General features: G+C 37.5%; 1 protein-coding gene across 2 annotated transcripts in view; it reads right to left on the reverse strand.

The window, feature by feature from the left end:
• Positions 1 to 21,497, reverse strand: part of ndst2b (N-deacetylase/N-sulfotransferase (heparan glucosaminyl) 2b) — a 56,787-nt gene that overhangs the window by 28,578 nt on the left and 6,712 nt on the right. The window contains exon 2 of one of the 2 annotated variants that reach the window (XM_083555877.1): positions 8,935 to 8,988. The exons of the other annotated variant lie outside the window; for it this stretch is intronic. The gene's annotated coding sequence lies outside the window, so the exon portion shown is untranslated. The remainder of the gene's footprint in view (positions 1 to 8,934; positions 8,989 to 21,497) is intronic. 2 annotated transcript variants of the gene reach the window in all.

Consider the following 21,497-nt stretch of genomic DNA (forward strand, 5'->3'; position numbering starts at 1 on the left):
TGCTTTATAGTTTTAACACTATATATCTTCAATGTAAAAACATTACGTCAAGCAAACTGGTCGCAAGATGATCAATATGCATACAAAGAATAATTGGCAATGTCTCATTTAGCAAGAACAACAGTGAGTATTTCTGTAATTTGTTAATACCGTAATTTCCGGACTATTGCGCTTAATACCCATATATAAGCCGCACCCTCTGAATTTTACAAATATTTTTATTTTTAACATAAATAAGCCGCACCTGTGTATAAGCCGCACAGGCTTTACACAGGCTTTTATGAAAGACAGTGTCTGTTACACGGTTTAACGGGTGGAATATGTTGTGGCTCCTTTAAGAGCAGAGCGGCATTTTGGGAATAGCCTGTCGCCGCATTTCTTCCGGTATTACTGCATCCACGCAGAGGTGGAGGTCTGTGCATTTATGTTAACAACTCATGGTGCACGGACTCTACTGTTACTGAAAGTCATTGCTCTGTTCATTTAGAGTATTTGATGATTAAGTGCAGACCCTTTTATTTACCGAGAGAATTCTCAGCCATTGTTGTGACTGCAGTGTACATTCCGCCGGATGCTAATGCTAAGCTAGCTATGGAGGAACTGCATGCAGCTATCAGCAAACAGCAGTCTACACATCCGGAAGGAGCCATCATTGTTGCTGGAGATTTCAACCACTCCAACCTGAAATCCGTTTTAACAAAATTTCACCGCAATGTCTCCTGCTCTACCAGAGGGGAGAAAACACTGGACCAGGTATACACAAACATACCTGGGGCATACACAGCCATTCCCCTCCCCCACTTGGGTCAGTCTGATCACCTCTCTTTGTTCATGCTACCCAAATACACACCACTGATCAAACGTGTGAAACCATCTCTAAGGACAGTAAAGGTATGGCCAGAGGGGGCCATTTCTTCTCTACAACAACAGTTTCAGGATACTGACTGGAACATGTTCGCCTCACAGACCACACTGGACTCTCACACAGACATGGACATTTACACATCATCTGTTTTGGACCATATTAACACGTGCATTGACAATGTCACTACCGTCAAACACGTGAAATGCTTTCCTAACCAGAAGCCGTGGATGAACTTTGAAGTCCGTCTCCTGTTGAAAGCAAAAGATGCTGCCTTTAAATCTGGCAGTGCAGAGGACTACAACAGAGCCAGGGCCAACCTGAAAAGGGGCATCAGGAAAGCAAAGCTCACATTCAAACTCCATATAGAAGAGCACTTCCACAACTCTGACCCCAGACGCATGTGAAAAGGCATCCAGTCAATAACAGACTACAAACCTACAGCTCAACCAACCAGCAGTGCCTTCCAACCGAACGAACTTATTCACTTTTTTGCTCGTTTTGACCAAAGCACAGGACATTTTACAATAACCACGGACTCTTCTACTGCTTACAGCCCACTTTCACTCTCAACAACGGACGTCTATTTAGTGTTTAGCAGAGTGGATGCACGCAAGGCAGCTGGCCCGGATGGCATACCGGGACGTATTCTCAGAGCATGCGCTGGACAACTGGCACAGGTTTTTACTGACATTTTCAACCTGTCACTGGCCCAAGGCACGGTACCAACATGCCTGAAGACCACTACTATCATACCAGTGCCTAAGCACTCAGCTGCTAAATGCCTGAATGACTTTCGGTTGCACTCACCCCCATTGCTATTAAGTGCTTTGAGAAACTGGTAATGAATCACCTCACTGCGGGCCTACCACCTACACTGGACCCATACCAGTTTGCCTATCGCCCGAACAGGTCAACTGAGGATGCATTTTCCACAGCTCTTCATTCTGCTCTCACCCACCTGGATAAAAGCAACACATACATCAGAATGCTGTTCATTGACTTTAGCTCTGCATTCAATACAGTCCTCCCCACTGTACTGATCACTAAGCTCAGTGAACTGGGTATCTGCACCTCCACTTGCAGATGGATTCTGGACTTTCTCACCAACAGACCTCAATCTGTCAGGTTGGGAAACCAGATATCCTCAACCCTCATTCTGAACACTGGCATACCGCAGGGCTGTGTTCTAAACCCACTGCTCTACTCCCTGTTCACCCACGATTGTGCTCCTCTGTATAACTCCAACATCTTCATCAAGTATGCAGATGACACCACCGTGGTCGGCCAGATCGAAAACAACGACGAATCGGCCTACAGGGAAGAGATCCGTAATCTGGCAGCATGGTGTGCCACCAACAACCGGACTCTCAACGCCACAAAGACCAAAGAGCTCATTGTGGACTTCCGGAAATCCAACAGCGGGAGACATCTACCAGTCAACATCATTGGAACTGAGGTAGAGCGAGTCTCCAGCTTTAAGTTCCTGGTAAATCACATCTCTGAGGATCTGTCCTGGCAGCAGAACACGTCAGCTCTGGTAAAAAAAAAAAGCACAACAACGCCTGTACTTCTTGAGAAGTCTCAAGAAATCTCATCCGTCCCCGGGGATTTTAATGAGTTTCTACCGCTGCATCATTGAGAGCATCCTGACCAACTCCATCACTGTATGGTACGGAGGCTCCACTGTGTGTGAGGGTAAAGCACTGCAAAGGGTGGTCAAAACCGCCCAACGCATCACTGGCACCCAACTACCTGCCATTGAACACCTTCACCACAGCAGATGTCTGCGCAGAGCTCACAACATTATCAAGGACTCTTCACATCCCAGTCATAAATTGTTTAACCTCCTTCCATCACGAAGGAGATACAGGAACTGACGCACCAGAACCAGCAGGTTCAGGGACAGCTTTTTTCCATCCACCATCACATTACTGAACTCTACACTACATCGCTAAATCACTATAAAACAAACACAAACAAAAGACTGTATATAACCTCTGTACTATACATGTACATACTACATAGTATATCTTTTTCACTCCTCAGTACATCTGCACTTTTTATATCTGTATGTATCTTTATCATTACTGTACATTCTGCCCAACATTTCACATTCATTTGTGTATATAATGTATGTGTATATATTTATATATATATATATTTATTATTTTTTATATATATATATATATATATATATATATATATATATATATATATATATATATATATATATATATAGTAGACTGTTTATTCAGCTTGCTACTCCTTAATGCCATAATCTTGTGATTTTGTAACCTTTCATTTCTGCACATTTTTCTTAATTACTGTACGCCTTTATATTTATTCACTGTACTCCTGAATGTCCACACATCTCTGCAGTGAAATAGCCTTTATATTTATTCACTGTATATACTTTCATATATACCACTTGCTGTAAATATGCTAGATAGTTATCTGCACTGTAAATATGCTAGATATTTATTTGCACTTTTGCACGACTGCTACATTTTGCACTTCTGGTAGATGCCAAACTGCATTTCATTGCTGTGTACCTGTACTATGCAATGACAATAAAGTTCTATCTATCTATCTATCTATCTATCTATCTATCTATCTATCTATCTATCTATCTATCTATCTATCTATCTATCTATCTATCTATCTATCTATCTATCTATCTAATCTATCTATCTAATCTATCTATCTATCTATGTGTGCAAGACCGAGGAATATGTCATTATTTTCTGATGCTTTTTTCTAAGTTTCTTTACTAACCCGTAACGCTGTTGCCAAGAAAATTAAAAAAAGCACGAGTTTTGGAAACCTGTCTGTGCTTATATGATTTCTGTTGTAACTGGAGTTAGCGATCTCTCCCTTCACCCAGACTCAACGCGCTACAACGGATTGTATCTAAACAGTAGCCTACCAAGAAAGTCATTGTTCACTGTCTTCCTCCTTCCTTTCACAACTAGTTCTCTCGAGAGTTTTTCTTTTGTCATCGTCGTGCGTTTAAAAATCAACACCGGTGAAAGCTTTTTCTCCGGATGCCGTGCCGTTTTTTCATTTCCGTCCAGAAATTTCATTGGTCTAATGTTATGTCGCTCAGTTTTTTGTCTTGAAGTTTGTGAACCCGAGAAAAACCCAGGAAAAATCCATAAATTAGCCGCTTCGTTGTTTAAGCCGCGGGGTTCAAAACATGGGGAAAAAGTAGCGGCTTATAGTCCGAAAAATACGGTAAGTAGAAGATTGTAGTAGGAAGGTCTTGTAGTGATCATGCATCCAATTCCTTGCCAACTATCAAAAAATTACAGATTTTAAACTTTTACAACCCTCTTATATTGTGTCCTTGGTTGTGCAACACTCATTTGCATGCGTTCTCAAATATATATATATATATATATATATATATATATATATATATATATATATATATATATATATATATACAATGAGGAAAATAAGTATTTGAACACCCTGCTATTTTGCAAGTTCTCCCACTTAGAAATCATGGAGGGGTCTGAAATTGTCATCGTAGGTGCATGTCCACTGTGAGAGACATAATCTAAAAAAAAAATCCAGAAATCACAATATATGATTTTTAAACTATTTATTTGTATGATACAGCTGCAAATAAGTATTTGAACACCTGTCTATCAGCTAGAATTCTGACCCTCAAAGACCTGTTAGTGCCTTTAAAATGTCCACCTCCACTACATTTATTATCCTAAATTAGATGCACCTGTTTGAGGTCGTTAGCTGCATAAAGACACCTGTCCACCCCATACAATCAGTAAGAATCCAACTACTAACATGGCCAAGACCAAAGAGCTGTCCAAAGACACTAGAGACAAAATTGTACACCTCTACTAAGCTGGAAAGGGCTACGGGGAAATTGCCAAGCAGCTTGGTGAAAAAAGGTCCACTGTTGGAGCAATCATTAGAAAATGGAAGAAGCTAAACATGACTGTCAATCTCCCTCGGACTGGGGCTCCATGCAAGATCTCACCTCGTGGGGTCTCAATGATCCTAAAGAAGGTGAGAAATCAGCCCAGAACTACACGGGAGGAGCTGGTCAATGACCTGAAAAGAGCTGGGACCACCGTTTCCAAGGTTACTTTTGGTAATACACTAAGACGTCATGGTTTGAAATCATGCATGGCACGGAAGGTTCCCCTGCTTAAACCAGCACATGTCCAGGCATGTCTTAAGTTTGCCAATGACTAACCCTAGATGATCCAGAGGAGTCATGGGAGAAAGTCATGTGGTCAGATGAGACCAAAATAGAACTTTTGGGTCATAATTCCACTAAACGTGTTTGGAGGAAGAAGAATGATGAGTACCACCCCAAGAACACCATCCCTACTGTGAAGCATGGGGGTGGTAGCATCATGCTTTGGGGGTGTTTTTCTGCACATGGGACAGGGCGACTGCACTGTATTAAGGAGAGGATGACCAGGGCCATGTATTGCGAGATTTTGGGGAACAACCTCCTTCCCTCAGTTAGAGCATTGAAGATGGGTCGAAGCTGGGTCTTCCAACATGACAATGACCCGAAGCACACAGCCAGGATAACCAAGGAGTGGCTCTGTAAGAAGCATATCAAGGTTCTGGCGTGGCCTAGCCAGTCTCCAGACCTAAACCCAATAGAGAATCTTTGGAGGGAGCTCAAACTCCTTGTTTCTTAGCGACAGGCCAGAAACCTGACTGATCTAGAGAAGATCTGTGTGGAGGAGTGGGCCAAAATCCCTCCTGCAGTGTGTGCAAACCTGGTGAAAAACTACAGGAAACGTTTGACCTCTATAATTGCAAACAAATGCTATTGTTCCAAATATTAACATTGACTTTCTCAGGTGTTCAAATACTTATTTGCAGCTGTATCATACAAATAAATATTTAACAAAATCATACATTGTGATTTCTGGATTTTTTTTTTTAGATTATGTCTCTCACAGTGGACATGCACATATGATGACAATTTCAGACCTCCATGATTTCTAAGTGGGAGAACTTGCAAAATAGCAGGGTGTTCAAATACTTATTTTCCTCACTGTATATATATATATATATATATATATATATATATATATATATATATATATATATATATATATGTAATCGAGTGTGTGGCATATACATGTAATGGGCCACAATGAATGTTTAGTTCAAGAGTACCTAAAATGCAAATAATCTTTTTCCCCTGTTTGGAATCCCTTCAATTCTTTGCATAACTTTACACTTTCACCTCATATGAGCATCTCAAACACACGCCTGGTTGTGTGGACTAGATCCAACCCACCTGAATTCCACCACAGGTACACATTGGTGGCTTGCAAACACACACAAATGGAGAATTTTAAAAGCAACCACTAGTTACCGGTTGGGAGAAAACACCCTCCAGACCTTTCTAAGATGCTTTAATATTTGCCCAAATATTTAGAAAGATTTGGTTTGAAATCAAGAGCACATGAAGGCTAAGTTTAGCTGAGATGAGCAAAGAGTTTATAGGCCTTGGGCATAATATGAGTTCTGTCTGTCTGGGTATGCCTTGTCCAAACTCTGGCCTAATGTGAAGCTCATTTAATGGTCCTTATATAGTATATGAAACAGAACAGAACCGCTGCTAGCTTTATACCTTTAATACCTTTTTTGTTGTTGTTGTTTTTACTTTTTACAGTGGGCACTACAAAGGAATTGATGTGAATGGGGTCATATGAAATAATAAAATAGACAATTTAAATATTAAGCAAAATGACAAGTACACTTAAATTACATTTAGGCCTTCAAGCCTTTAGATTTAATCCAAGATCATTGGTTATTAGCAGCTGGTCAATGAAGAGGCCAATATAAGAGACAATGAAACAGACGGTGTGTGTCTGTCATAGCCGGCTGACATAAATGCTCCACATACATAGCAGCCTTAATGGGTGGGTTTAAAGGCTAAGCATTAGATCAATATAATATCTGAAGCCTTTTTTGTGCAAAAGAAAAGTATGCACACTTGAAAGGACACCATTTACAGTTACATTTCATCCATCTACATTCAATGTTGTGGAATACACATGAAACAAACTAATTCCTGTCAACACATGCATTATAACAGCTACAAAGAGTTTTCCTCTCAACAAAAATAAGAAGCTTGTCATATTATGGAGAAACCACAAAGGCCTTTTTGTTCTGAATGCTTTTCCAAGACAAACAAAGAAACTACTTTTAATTTTTCCCCTTCTAAAATGGCCAAATATGTAAAAAATAAAAATAAATGTCCCCAATAAGTAAATATTACCCATATTACATTTTATCCATTTATTAATGAGCCATCTTACTGTAAGTTCACACATGCTAGAGTATATAGTATTATAGAAACAATAACATATTAGAACACACGTTTAAGTGTAAACCTGTGATTTGTTGGAACTAATCTCAGATTAATTCATCTGAAATTAGGTCAACTAATCTTTGACCAATCAGGATCAAGAATTCAACAGTCCTTTGGTGTACTATGGCTTATTTTTAATTTTTCTCCATTACATCTGGTGTATGATGAAAAGATGCTTCCTGTATGCTGGTGTATGCAGTACAGTGAAAGCATTCTCACCTGAGTAAACATAACTGCTGGCAGGGCAGCTCTGTCAGAACAGCATATGGTCCTTTAAGATTCTTTATATGTGCAACACAGGGAATTTAAAAAATTATCTCTAACTAAAACCCACTGCACAAAGGAATACAAAACAGTGGCATACAGTCAGCTCGACATGTATGAAGGAATTAAAGTGCCTTTGCATCTGGTGTCGTTTTTCACAGAGCTCTATGATGTAAGTCAGATCCTAACATAAAACATGGCAGAACTAGTGCAGTCATCTATAATTCATTGCTGCACATACTCCGAATTTTGTAAAAAATAAAATACATTTATATTGTGTCACAAATAAGACCATGTGTCAAAGTGATTTGTTTCATCATTTCATCTTAGATCTAAGATACATTTAGCATGGAGATAGGGAAGAAGTCATTACCCAGTTTTTAACCAGCTTTCCCCCATTTATCCATTATTACTCCCAGCATGAGCACAGCAGGACACAAGTCTGCAAAAAGCTAAATATCTGCTGAAGAATCTGCCTTCAAAATGCACAATGACATAGCTGGACTTTAGGATAAAATGTACATTTTCTTCCCCAGAGAAAACAGGGATCATTATCATTCAGGTTTCTCTGTGGACAAATGTTTAATATGCAATAAAACCTTTCTTTATAGCCCCTAGTTCCATGTATTCAGAAAAATGAATATATTGTTGTGCACTAGACATCCATCCTTGACAATAAACAAAACGGAGGCTCACAAACTGTAAGAGGAAAAAACTGTCAGGCTATTTCTACAGAGGCGTAGGTTTTGTCTCTCTCTCTCTCTCTCTCTCTCTCTCTCTCTCTCTCTCTCTCTCTCTCTCTCTGTGTGTGTGTGTGTGTGTGTGTGTGTGTGTGTGTGTGTGTGTGTGTGTAAAGGAAAAAAAGAGGAAAACATGCTGGAGCTTGTTGGCCTCAATGAGCCTTAACACCCCACATAGCACCCCACACACACACACACACACACACACACACACACACACACACACACACACACACACACACACACACCCTTTCCCTCTCTTCCTCTACTTCCCCTACCTCTCCACATCAACACCTATACATGCACAGGCATTTACATGGTTTGAAACATAAAACACATGCAACACACACAGCCTATACTAGAGAATCTACTAATTCTGTACCCATGTCTAGCTGCTACATTAAAGACCACTTGATTGGAGAAAACAAAACAAATCTCTCTCTCTCTCTCTCTCTCTCTCTCTCTCTCTCTCTCACACACAGACACACAAACATCTCTATTGTTGTTTTATCTATATTGTTTAATTATGTGGAAAACCCATCAGAAATCTATAGGTACTGGTGTCCCCATAAAGCAAGTTTACTCATTCAAAAAAATTGCTTTACTGTAATATTAACGAGAAATGTTTATTTACAATAACAAATTTTCACACAGATCAAAGACACAAACACAAATGTATTATGACTGACCAGGAACCATATGAAGCCATAATCATGTACAGCTGTCTTCATCTACATTGAAATCTATGAAAAAGAGAATCAGAAAAAGAGGAGTGTGTGTTAGCGACTATGCAGCTCATACCATGTCTCTATTAAGCATGTCTCACACTGATGGAAAAGAGATTTACACAAATTGCAAAGCTATTTATAACATGCCTGTGTTCAAACCATTGTTTTCGCAAAGAATAAAAGAAAGCAGAGACACCCTCAGGAATAATTAAGTCATTTGCTATAAACACATCACTAAAACCGCTTTCACAACAGGCACAAGAGCAAACTGGAACCACTGACCAGCAAGACGCAGGCGAATTGCATCAACAACACCCTTTCCAACTTATAGATAATTAGCTTACATTCAGATAATTTGGTTCAGTCCAAATGCGCACAAATACTGTGTATTACCACCCACACAATATGGTTGAAATTAAAAGGACAGCTTCACCATAGCAACACAGCAAGCATCCCCCACTCACCAGTCTTTCCATTACAGAAAACTCCCACACACACACCTGTCCCAGATCACCTCTGGTCCCACACTCTTCCTCCCAATTTGAATGTAGGCAGAGAAGAGCATTGAGCTCTCATCAAATCTGTAAATACACACTCGTTATTCAGGTTCTGTTCAGAGGAGCCCTTCCGGAGTCCTGATTAAAAACTGTAATCACAATGAGGCCTTAAGATTCATCAGGTTATTCTTCACACTCAAATAGAAACTTCTGAAATCATCCCTTGTCAGTAAAATGACTAATCATCTTGCACACAAGTGTAAATTTACAGTATACGCTGTACATGCAAAGCTCTACAAATTAATTACATTGTGCATATAGCATGTGATCCAAACGAAATGTATGCACTTTCTGGGTAGCTGGAGTGAGTGACTATAAACAAGAGTTCTGTCAGAAATATTTAATCTTTGGATTGGGCAGCAGTCAAAGGCGGGGGCCTGCTAAGACTGCTGCCCCCGCGACCCGAATTACGGATAAGCGGGAGAAAATGAATGAATGAATATTTAATCTTAATTTTTGTCAATGTTGGATTAGCAAGCGTTTAGGAGTATTCACTTGGCAAAAATGGCAAAATATACTAGTAATATCCTTTTTTTTGTATTTGTCTTTAGTCAGTAAACATTATATCCAGGTTAGACATGTGGAAGGCAGTAAATGTTCCAGGAATATTCGCAAATTGACACAGAAAATGTTTAGGGGAAGAAAAAAGGAAAAATGTTTCATGAGAAAAAAGAAAACCAGACAATCTCAATCTAGAAACATTCTTGAGAAGTCACGTTGTTAGGTGGAAAATGCATAAATCCTTGCCATGGCTGATTCAGTAGACAGGACATTATGAAAGTGCAGTCATGCATTTATAAGTTTCTTTCAAATCTGTGCACCTCATTCACAAGATTATGCAAATACCACATTAAGTACCACATTAGTATTAAATCTAATTGTCACTACATAAGTCATGTACTTTTTGCACTAAGTGGGGAAATATATGCAGTTTATCCAAATGATGATGCAAAAAGTGACAGTGCTGATGGAAACAGTGCTGATGTGGCATGAGCAGATGAGGCCTATTATGTATTAAGTAGTATGAACAGAACGCTGACACAAGCATGGGTTCAAAAGAAAATGACAAGTTATATAAAGAATTATTTTCCTTTGCTGATCTACCCTACTGCCACTGCCTGCTGGAATGCTCTTTCCTCCAACCTCCAAAACTAATTACATCATGAGGTTATTTTTTTAATACATTTTTTTCTTATGCACAATTGTGCACTGCCAGTCTTTCTCAGTGCACAAATTAAATACATCCACAAAGACAGTGTTCAGTGCAAACACAGTGGTTCCAGTCATCTTTAAATTGCTTTTATTTGATGACAGTTTGTTCAAAGCAGGCAAAACATCAAACACATATCATGCCCAACTAGGCCATAAGTAATTAGTAAGAAAAAGTAAGCAATTAGTATCATTAAATATGAAACAACCCAATCATTTCCTGCCTTTGGGAGTTTTACAAAAATGTCTGGATGCACTACTTGTTCTCTATGGAAATGAGCAGGAGACGAATCGGATTTTCTGTAATCACATAATAGCTTCCAGGAACTCTGAGTGAGTATTAAAAGCCAATCTGCTTTCAGAACCGAAGATGGCTTTTCCTCGGATATTCACCTCTACCCAGTGGAGCTAAAAACTGCATATAATTCCCAGCAAAAATGTGGTTATTTCTCCTGGAATGAAGATATGTCATTAATGCTACGTTGCCTAGAAATCCAAACAACCAGCCAGCTACACCCTTACACTGGTGCACACACTTCTCATTACTTGGACTTCCCATTGCTCTTTTGGGAAGTGCTGACCAGAAGAAAAAAAATTACATCATGCTTTGAGGTACTTCAGACACAGTATCTAGAATAATGGTTGTTGCACTTTATATTATGCAATTAATTGCACTAAGATAAAAACGCCTTGCTGTTTAAGGAGGGGAAAAAGCTGAATATCAGTGTTCCATAGATTTAACAATGTCAGTTTTTTCATGTGGGCATTCAGCCTAGAATCTTCATTAAATTCTTGAAGACTTAGTTTTATGTATCAATATTCCTGGTTTTATTTAAACACTAAATTCATTTTTAATCCTTTCATGATAATACAAGCAGAACATTAAAAACCTACCGAAAACTATTATTGTTTCGGTTAAAGATTGCCTCTTCTACATTTTAGAGCCAATTTAAGGGAAAAATCTATTTAAAAAAATAAAAATAAAAAGCACCAGTAGCTCAATGCTGTGCTTAATCACTGTTAGTGAATTTCATATGTCCTCCATTAACATCACAACTACTTCATTAAAAAAAAAATAATAATAATCACATCTGGCACACTCCAGTGGCCACTGCTAAATGCGAATAAAAATACAGGTCAAAAGAGGCATCCCAAAACATGTCAGTCAAGAGGGGGCAGCAATCATCCATATTGTAATTTGATCCATATTCATGCTCTTACAACCATATGACCTTAAATAATGAAGGCAACGGAAGTACAATCACTCGCTGCCACAGAGGTGGAGGGTTTATGGGCGACGACTGCTCCCCATTAAACATATTAATTTGCAGACATTTGCAATTCATTAATCCCACTTCCTACTCAGTGATGCCAAGCGTCATTATGTCTTGTGATGGTGGAGAAAGCTCCAGAGTATGCAGCTCCAGCAGCTCCCTGACTGACAGGCCTCTTAATGAGAACCGAGAGGCACAGCCACGTGGCCAGCGTCTGAAGAGCGCCCTTATTACAGTACGCCGGCCAAGTGTGTGAGCTGCCAGCTTGATCTCACTAGCCTGTGCGCACTGCCACTCTGGAATCTACCTTAATCTGTTTTTTTTCTGATGTGAATTTTTATTTATTTTAGAACCATATTAGGTATTGTGTACAACTTCAACTCTTGCATTATTTGCATCCATGAAAAGATGAATTCAAACACAAAGCCAAACAACTAACTCAGATTAAAAAGTATTACTCTGAGTAGCACCAACATACACTATATGGATTACAGTAATGGGGCACCTGACTTCCCCAACCATATGTGGTTCTTCCCCAAACTGTTACCACATAGTTGAAGGCACACAATGGTATGGAATCTCTTTGAATGTAATTCATTAAAACGTCCCTTAAATCAAACTAGGAGACAGAAACTTGCATGACAATGCCCCTGTGCACAAAGCAAGCTCCATAGAGTTCTGGCATTGAACAATTTTAGGGTGAATAAGAACACTGATTGCACTCAGGCCTCCTCACCGTACATCTGTACCTGACTTTATTAACACCCTGTGGCTGGATGAGAAAAAATGCGAAAAATCTAGTGATACATCTTCCTAGAAGAGTGAATATTGTTATCACAGCAACAAAATGTGAAACGGGATGCTCAAAAAGCACATACGAATAGTCATGTGTCCACAAACTTTTCTCCATATAGTGTATTCCATAATTGTGTAAAGTGCTCATAAAAATAACCTCTGTGTTTGACTTGTGAATTATAAATAAGATTGTATATTTAAATGTGACCATTTATTTGACATTGATTTGAAGGCAAAATGAGGTAAGATTAAACATGGCTGAAAGAGTATATCTGCTGCTCCGCCAGTGAATCCTCAGCCAGGGGCAAGGCTCATTTACTAAAATCCCAGCAAAGTGATCCAGCATCACAGCCTTAATAAAACATGATCTCACATTCTGTAGCTAACTTCTCATGAAAGGTAGCCTACCTCCATGTGAAGCCAATGTGTGTAAAATATGTGATAATTCTGTTCATAATTCTCAACATTCACTGTCAGTATAACTGATGCATACATTTAAAAGAGCTCATTTATTCAGTCGAAAGCTGCAGCTTCTATTGTAAGTGTTTAATACTATAAGTATTACTTTAATGCAATGTGACATTATTTCTCCCTTAGAGACACTGATTAACCTTTCTAAAGTGTTTAATAATTTAATAATATGCAGCCATTACCAACACATCAGGACCAAGCTTGATCTCAAATATTCAAAAATTAACAATTTATTAACAATTTGATATTCTCCATGTATGTATGTATGCATGTTTCTGCATGTCAACAAACTGAATTATCTGAGGCCCAATAATCTTAAGTGTGCTATACAATGTCTTTAAAAAAAAAAGAAAAAGAAAAAAAGCAGATAAAAAAATTCCTTTATGAACACTGAACATAAGTTCATCTGATCCAAAAAAACTAAACAAAACAAGAACAAATGCTGTTTCAATTGTCCCAGCACTAAGTGAAGTCATGACAGAAAGTGTATCAGTTGTGGGCAAAGTCAGGGGGCTTTATGCTACAATAAACAGCATTGTTTTCAAATTCAAGGTTCATGGCTTTTGATAAATACACAGTACCAGCATCTTAACACTTTTCCACTTCCTTCAATCTTAGAGCGAGGTCCTTCACAGACCATTAAATCATCCACTTTAGTGAAGGTCAATCTGGAAGATGCCAGAGGGAGTCATAAAGCTCATGCCTCTTAGCATCTGGAGCGAGTCAATGCAGTGGCGCACAGCTCTGAATGGTTTATGCTTTTCACTGTATTTCACCTCCATTTTATTTCATGCACAAATGCACATTTTGTTCTTTCCATTTCAAGCATAAAGAAGCATTACCTTTATTTCCATTTAATGGGAGTTATTTCAGTGTGTAAAAATAAAAGCTTTGCAGCCTGAGTGCTGTCAGTAATTAGGAAAGTTACAGGAAAGATACAATGACATTTAAATGGACATGGACACACAAAAAACATTTACAGATTCAGCTTTATTAAGGCAGTAGGAAAGCCAAAGACGTCACTCAGGCACTCTGCCAAAAGAAAAGACATTACATTTTCCTTTCTGTTGGATGTGTAGATATACTGTCTCTGTATAAATTCTTTCATCTTGCTTTTTTTTATATTCCTGTTTTACTTCATCACCTCTCTCTGACACACCATATCTATCTGCGGTTCACACTCTATGTCAATCTCAGCAATGCCATCCATCCATCTTTCTCTCTTTATCACTAAATTGTATATAGTTTATACTCTAAAATACATGCTTATCAGAACCTCTGCTTTATGCAATTGGCAATAGCTACTTTTTTATCTCCATAGGTTGTCATTTTTTCTGAAAGTCTTTCAAAGCGAAAAAGTGACTCTCTTTCATAATCTAATAAACCAGCAAAAATATTGAAAAAAGATAAGAGAAAGGCAAACAGAACAAAAAAATTTCTCTCTCTCTCTCTCTCTCTCTCTCTCTCTCTCTCTATATATATATATATATATATATATATATATATATATATATATATATATATATATATATATATATATATATATATATATATATATATATATATATATATATCTGCATGTGGATTTTCCAGAGATATCTTTTTTTGCCACAGATTACTAACAGAATGATGATATCAAAGCAAATATATCCATACAAAAAGCTGTGCAATATACTACCAATCATTATCAAATTATTTATTCCACCATCCCTAAAGCTCATGATACAGTGGTATTAATAAAGGTATTTTAATCTGTAGTCTGTACCTTTAAGAAATAATTTGTTTTTAGTAACCACTATATACTATTTGGGGCTGCAGAGAAGTCAGAGCCAATCCCGTGAACACTAGGGCTGAAGGCACACTAGATGGGATGCCAGTTCACTGTGGGCTGAAATTCTATTTAAATGCCAAACTCAGGTTTTCCCTCCAAAACGAATGTTCACACCATATCATTCTGAAACAACTCCAAAGCAAAGCAAAGTTTCTGGTTGTCATGGATACTTCAGACACATCCATATTTGAGTTTTTTATATGTCACAATACATCCTGCAGGCTCTATGAAATTAGACCAGTTGTCTTAAAAAAATAAAATAAAAAAAGATTCATAAAGAGAAGTTGGGTTGAGTTGCCAAAAATATGCATAGAGCACTTTTGCCCCCCTTGGAGACAAGCCAAAGTAAATTCCCAATTTCACTTCACTGCTCAAAAATTTTCAACTCATCTAATTTAGCCTGAGGGGGATGCTAAATGCTGAATATCATGCTGACTGCTTCACTAATTACAAGTAGTCCTTGTCGCCTTAACTTCTTCATTTGAACATTAGTGACTCATTATGAAACAGTTTGCATCTAATGTGCAATCTGTCAACACAGGGTTATAATAGAAATCAAGCTTTGTGAAAGACTGCTGGCATTCCAGCGCCGACATGTCCTAGCATGTGTTCCCTGAGCCAAGCCACGGTGGCAGGGAGGAGCACCTCGGATGATTTGCTGTAAAAGCAAGTATTAGTGTGGGGGGGGAAATTATAATTCTTTTTGTGTAGTTTTGGTGATCGCATCTATTGCAATTTCAAGGAAACATTATCTGTGCATGTTGTAAAAATACCAATGTACATCCAATACCTACCAATGTACATCCATAATAAATGCAAACTCTAGCTATAACAGCTATAAAGAATAATAAGTTAAAAGAAGTGAGAAACAGATTCTTGATCGAGGTGAATGAGCTGGGAAAAAGAAATGGAACAGTGAGAAAAAATAAGCTTTTTTTTAAAACCAGGCAGCAACTAGAAGAATCTTTTTGACTAGAGTCATATTACTGTTCTTTATGGGCAGCAGGGAAGAAGTTATTAAGCCAACAGCTAGAGAAAAGAAAACAGGATTAGAGTGTGTCCAGAGTGGATTTGTTGTAACATGACTCAGGTATTTATAATCATAATTTATGGTTCCTTTAAACAATTACACATTTCTGCATGAGTTGTATAATGTTTTATAAATCTAAAAATTTTGATTTGAACCACACCAATAGATTTTGCTTATAGGAAATTCCTGTGAATACCTTTGATGTGCTTTGTTGATTTTCTCAGGAAATAAAGAAAGACCTCTGTAGCAGTTGCTCAACATAAAGAGACCATGTTTTAAAGGTCACCACACTTGCAAAACTGCATTGTATAAACATCTGTTACTGCTATGTAAATGCATACTACCAATACTGAGACATTTGTACAATTATAAACGTCAACCATTTCAGAAGTATTATTTTAAACATTCTGCAGTTCATTGTATTTTTTTATAAAATGTAAAGAATCAATCCCATTAAATGATGATTAATATGGCCTTATCTTGATGACTAATAAATCCTAGCACTATACTACCACACCTAGAGCATCTCCAACAATGCAGGATCAGCACCACAGACAGCAACCCAAACACAAAAGCACATGAAAAAGAGGTCTGTCAGCTTAACCTTAAATCATAGCTGGAGCATGATTTGCAGGTGGCAACCCATTTAGAGAAATAATATAAAAAAATTAAAAAATGTAATTAAAAGTATCTTACTATAGTGCCAAGTCACAATGCACCTTGACATAGGTCCAACAAGTCTGGAACTGTACCGAGGGAAAAACCCCTTATAGTATTCTTGTATTTATTTATAATTAAGCCTTAAATGAAAACAGTTTACAATAATGCAGAAATCCAAACAACACATTTTTTTTAACAAATTTTATTTCACAACTATAAGAGAATTGTTTGAAAAACTAAAATAAAACAGCTGCAGCTTAAATTACAGCAATTACTTTTTAATGGCAGGCTGCAGATGTTTCTGCTGTGAGCATAACAGCCAAAAATCACACCACAACAAGCCAACAAATAACCATGGAGCAAAGACTGTCATCATATAGATAGAGATACTCTGCATATTCAGACTGATCTATAGCCTGGGAAAGTTTTAGTTTTTGAAATGTCTTGGATATAGCAAACAGCTCAAGGCTTTCCTTAATTAGTAAACAATAAAATTAGGAGAAGCACATTCTCAGTTCACAAAGCTGATCTTATGACGATTTATTGGATTGCAACTGCTAAGATTATAAAACACTCAAAATATTTCCTTAGGGCCTCTTCAATGAGCAAGGCTGCTATTCAAGACTGAAAATCTTTTTGGCAAGAATAGAACAATAATCCTAGTAAGACTAGCACTGGGACCACTCAGAATTAAGCATCAAATCTGTGTGTGGTAATGGGATACAGGTTATGAGTGCATTTGTTTGTGGTATCAAATCCTGCAAAAGAAAGTCATCCACCCAAAGACAAAATGATAAAATGACTTAGAGAGTCCTTATAAATACAGTAAGTATAGTATCTCTCAAATGTAAATGAGAAGAGAAGGCACAAAAGAAAAATATGCTAAAGCAACTAGGCTTATGAAGGGGGTGTTAGCAAAAAACATTCTTTTGGCAGGCGACGCTTTTCAGGCTCACTGGTCTCACTGTGCTACACTATCATTAGCTACAAAACAGCAGCCAGTACACAAGGAAAATGGCCTTGCTCTCCAAAAAATTACAGAGAATGTGCTTTGAGGTAATATTAGATCAAATCAGCTTCAGTAGGATTGTATCACCTATGCAGATTTTAAATAAGACACTTATAATAGATAATAAAAACATAAAAGGCATTATAAATATGATTTAAAGAACACAAATTGATTGGCACATTTTATCCCTGGAAAAACCAGGCTTTAATGTGTTGTGGAATGACAATGAAACTTACAGAAGTAGCAAAAAAACCCCACAATATTTTAGAAGGAAGTAAAATAACAGAGATTCCACACATATATATTTTCAGTTTTTAAACCAGGTATTAAAATAATGAAGCTTGTTTTAATACTGAATGGCCTGCAGCAAAGTTACTAACATTTTAATTTAATTACTGCAAGTGTGAAGTTGGAACAGACCTATGGTACTGCCTTCTGTTTAACTCTACACCCTATTCGCAAACGCTTGTTCGCAAACTGGTAATTTTATAATGTTATTATTATGTATTATTATAAAAAAATTCCTTTCCTTTGAGCAGAAATTAAAGTCATGAAAAAACATTTATGATGGCACCCTCACTGAAATTGCACACAAATTTAGGCTTGGATTTCTTACGCACTTATATAACACTTTTGTAAAAGCATCTGCTACTGGCCATAAATATAAAAGTAACTTTAAATGCAAACTGCAAGTATACCCAGAAACAAAACATTACACATGATGAACTTGGCTTTGATCCATTCATCACTTTTTCCAGTTATTTTCTCTACACTTCCAGGTTGCTTGTATACTTTGGATATCTTCCTTGGAATAAACATCCAAATGAAATGAAAAAGGTTCTTTTGAACTAGCAATGTCATATAATACACAAACATCAAGGTGTTCTGTCTGCCATGACAGGTTATTGGTTATGACATCCAATTTTATATTTCAAGCCATCACTGGATTTTTGTACCAAAGAGAGGCTTGATTTAGTATTGTACAGCCAAAAGGGTTCACAAGTGCTGAATTCACCTGTAATTAAAGTGAGGCCCTATGAATGTCTGTTATAAAGGAGGAAAAAGGTATGAATTAGCCTTGGAGGTGCCCATCCACAAGACAGCTTCGTACTTCCTATGACTGGGAAATGCTCCCTATTTCAAGCAAACTGTCCTGTAGGCACAATCTGTCTGAGACATTAAACTGGATTGATTGACCAGTAACTTTGTTATGCTGTGGAGGACATTTTATTGGCACGGTTTAAGTTCACTTATAACTACAGAGGCAAGCAAAACTACACAACAATAGAAAGTTTTGAACACCTAAGAGAGATGATGTGGAGTTGGACTGAGGTTTGTTAGACAGCACACTTGAGCACTAACATCAAAACACCCACTGAGGGAAGATCTTTCAGAACAACACTTTAGCTACAAGGCATGTTCATGATGGTATGGCAGCTAGGGGTGCATCAACATAACATGTTGCTTTGTTGTTTAGAATATCACCTTATTTTTAAATTAGGCTTAAACCTACTGAAATGTGACAATGTATTTAGAGAGCTTACTATGTTGCACACATTGTGTAAGCATTATGGCCCAAAGTTACATTGCTCTACAGTAAAAGGCTATAGAAGCAAAACATAGTTAAGCCTCTAACATAGTTCATGCTTCCAACTGTAGGATGAAAATTCTCAGCCCCATGAATTTTACATCACAATAGTCCATCAGGTTTTAATCAGCTTCATCACAGATACAAAGTGGAACTGTGCCATAGAAAACCGGCTGTTGGACGACCTCCCATAACCCTAAGACTCTGGTTGGATTTGGCAAGTGATTCTTCCTGTCGAAGAGAACAGCTCTTGCTTGTTAAGAAGTTATTACTACTGCATGGCATATTGCCAGGAATAAAGACATATGATGTCAGATCTGTGTCAAAATGCCAAGACAAAAGTAAATGATTAAATAACAAATAAATTCATACGATACAAATGTTTATCATATATAAAAAATCTATTCTATTTTTCATGTTTACAGGTTGAACAATCGCAAAAAGCATTTCACTGCATGTTGTACTCTGTATGAATGTGTATGTGACAAATAAAATTTGAATTGAAATTTAAAATCATGTAGTGATGTTTTAGTGGAAAGGGTTTATGCGTATTGGGACAAATTCTCAAGAAAAGTAAGCCATCCCCATCGTTATCTGAAAGGAGAACTAAGGGCTGATGTTGTACAAGTGGACAGTAGAGCCTAATTCTTTTGCATTTTAAAAATGTTGGCAGTAGAGAACACATAACCATCCTAAAAAGAAACTCAAATTTAACAAAACATAGTGGCTTGTTTCTGAATGGTTTAGAGTGTTTTCCCTCAGCAAAATCCTCAAGGCTGTTTTGTTTAAAAGTTCTCTAGGGTGAAATGGTCAGTGAAAATATGCAAGTTAAATGCCCACATGTTGTGTTTATGTATTTCTGTAAAAATGTTAGCCACAAAAACAGCCTCTCCTGATCATTGTATGAGAGTTGGAAAGAAGCAATCACTTTATTTGCATTATTCAGTTAATTGATAAAAAAAAAAAAAAAGAAAAAGAAAAAAAAGGTTAAAAAAGATAAAAAATACTATACATTATTCAGTAAATACAGTCATTATTTTGGTCAGGCCCAAGCCACCAATAGCATACTGTTGGAAGAAAAGAAGAAACCCAGTGAAAACATGGGTTAAACATATGAACAGACAGATGAAAAAGACACTCAGCTACATGATGGGAGCGACACGCTTGTTTAAGATATGTAAAAACTATATTTGTTACATGATATGTAAAAACTATAATTATGAACTAGTCCTAACACTTTTGCTTATTATTCACAATTATGGTGCCAAACTACTCAATAGAGTGTAAACCACAAAAATTATCATAATAATTTGACAGTTTTGCTGCCATATCAGTCCGTAATTATTATGATCTGAACCCTTATGTACTCCAGAAGCTTTAACCTGGGTCAATTGCATGCATTTTTTTAGTTTAATATACAGAAACTGGTTAAGGTCCTTTGCAAAGGGTGTGGTCATATATAGGGCAAGGATGCACCCTGGCTAAGATTAAACGCTAAGGCATTAAATTGTTTTGTAACTCAATAGTAACTGTTCTGTTCAAAACAGAATTTTGCTTTGCAAAAACGTCCATCTTCAGCCACAAAACCGCCAGTAACCTTTCATACAATTTCAGACATTTCACACTTATTACATTTTATGAGCAGTCTGCCTAAATCTTGATATGTTCCTATACGTCGTTGTGCTTTCTCTTGTAATTAGTGGGAGTAATATATGCAGTATGTCCCATAATTCTTATAATCTGGAATTATAACCAGACATTTTGGACCTTCCTCATGAACTACCAACTGATCGATTACACTGAAGGTCAGGCTCAAACCTTTCAGATATTTTGGCTGCAAGACTAGTAGAAAAAGGTGTTTTATTATAACACAATATTGAATTTGCTGACAGTCCTACCCTACAGCTCAATGTGTCTGGGTCGTTAATAGTGGAAGGATCCCAGGAGGCATGCAGGCCTACAGAAGCCCCCAGAGGTATTCACTGTGTGAATTAGACCACAAATTTGGAAACCCACTGGGCTGCAATGCAGCTGGAGCTACAAACATCCAGACAGTAAGTCATTGTGACCAGGGTGCAATGGCAATTGAAAAGAAAAAAG

The sequence above is a fragment of the Silurus aristotelis genome (genome assembly GCF_946808225.1).
Source record: "Silurus aristotelis genome assembly, chromosome: 12".
In the NCBI taxonomy this organism is placed as follows: domain Eukaryota; kingdom Metazoa; phylum Chordata; class Actinopteri; order Siluriformes; family Siluridae; genus Silurus; species Silurus aristotelis.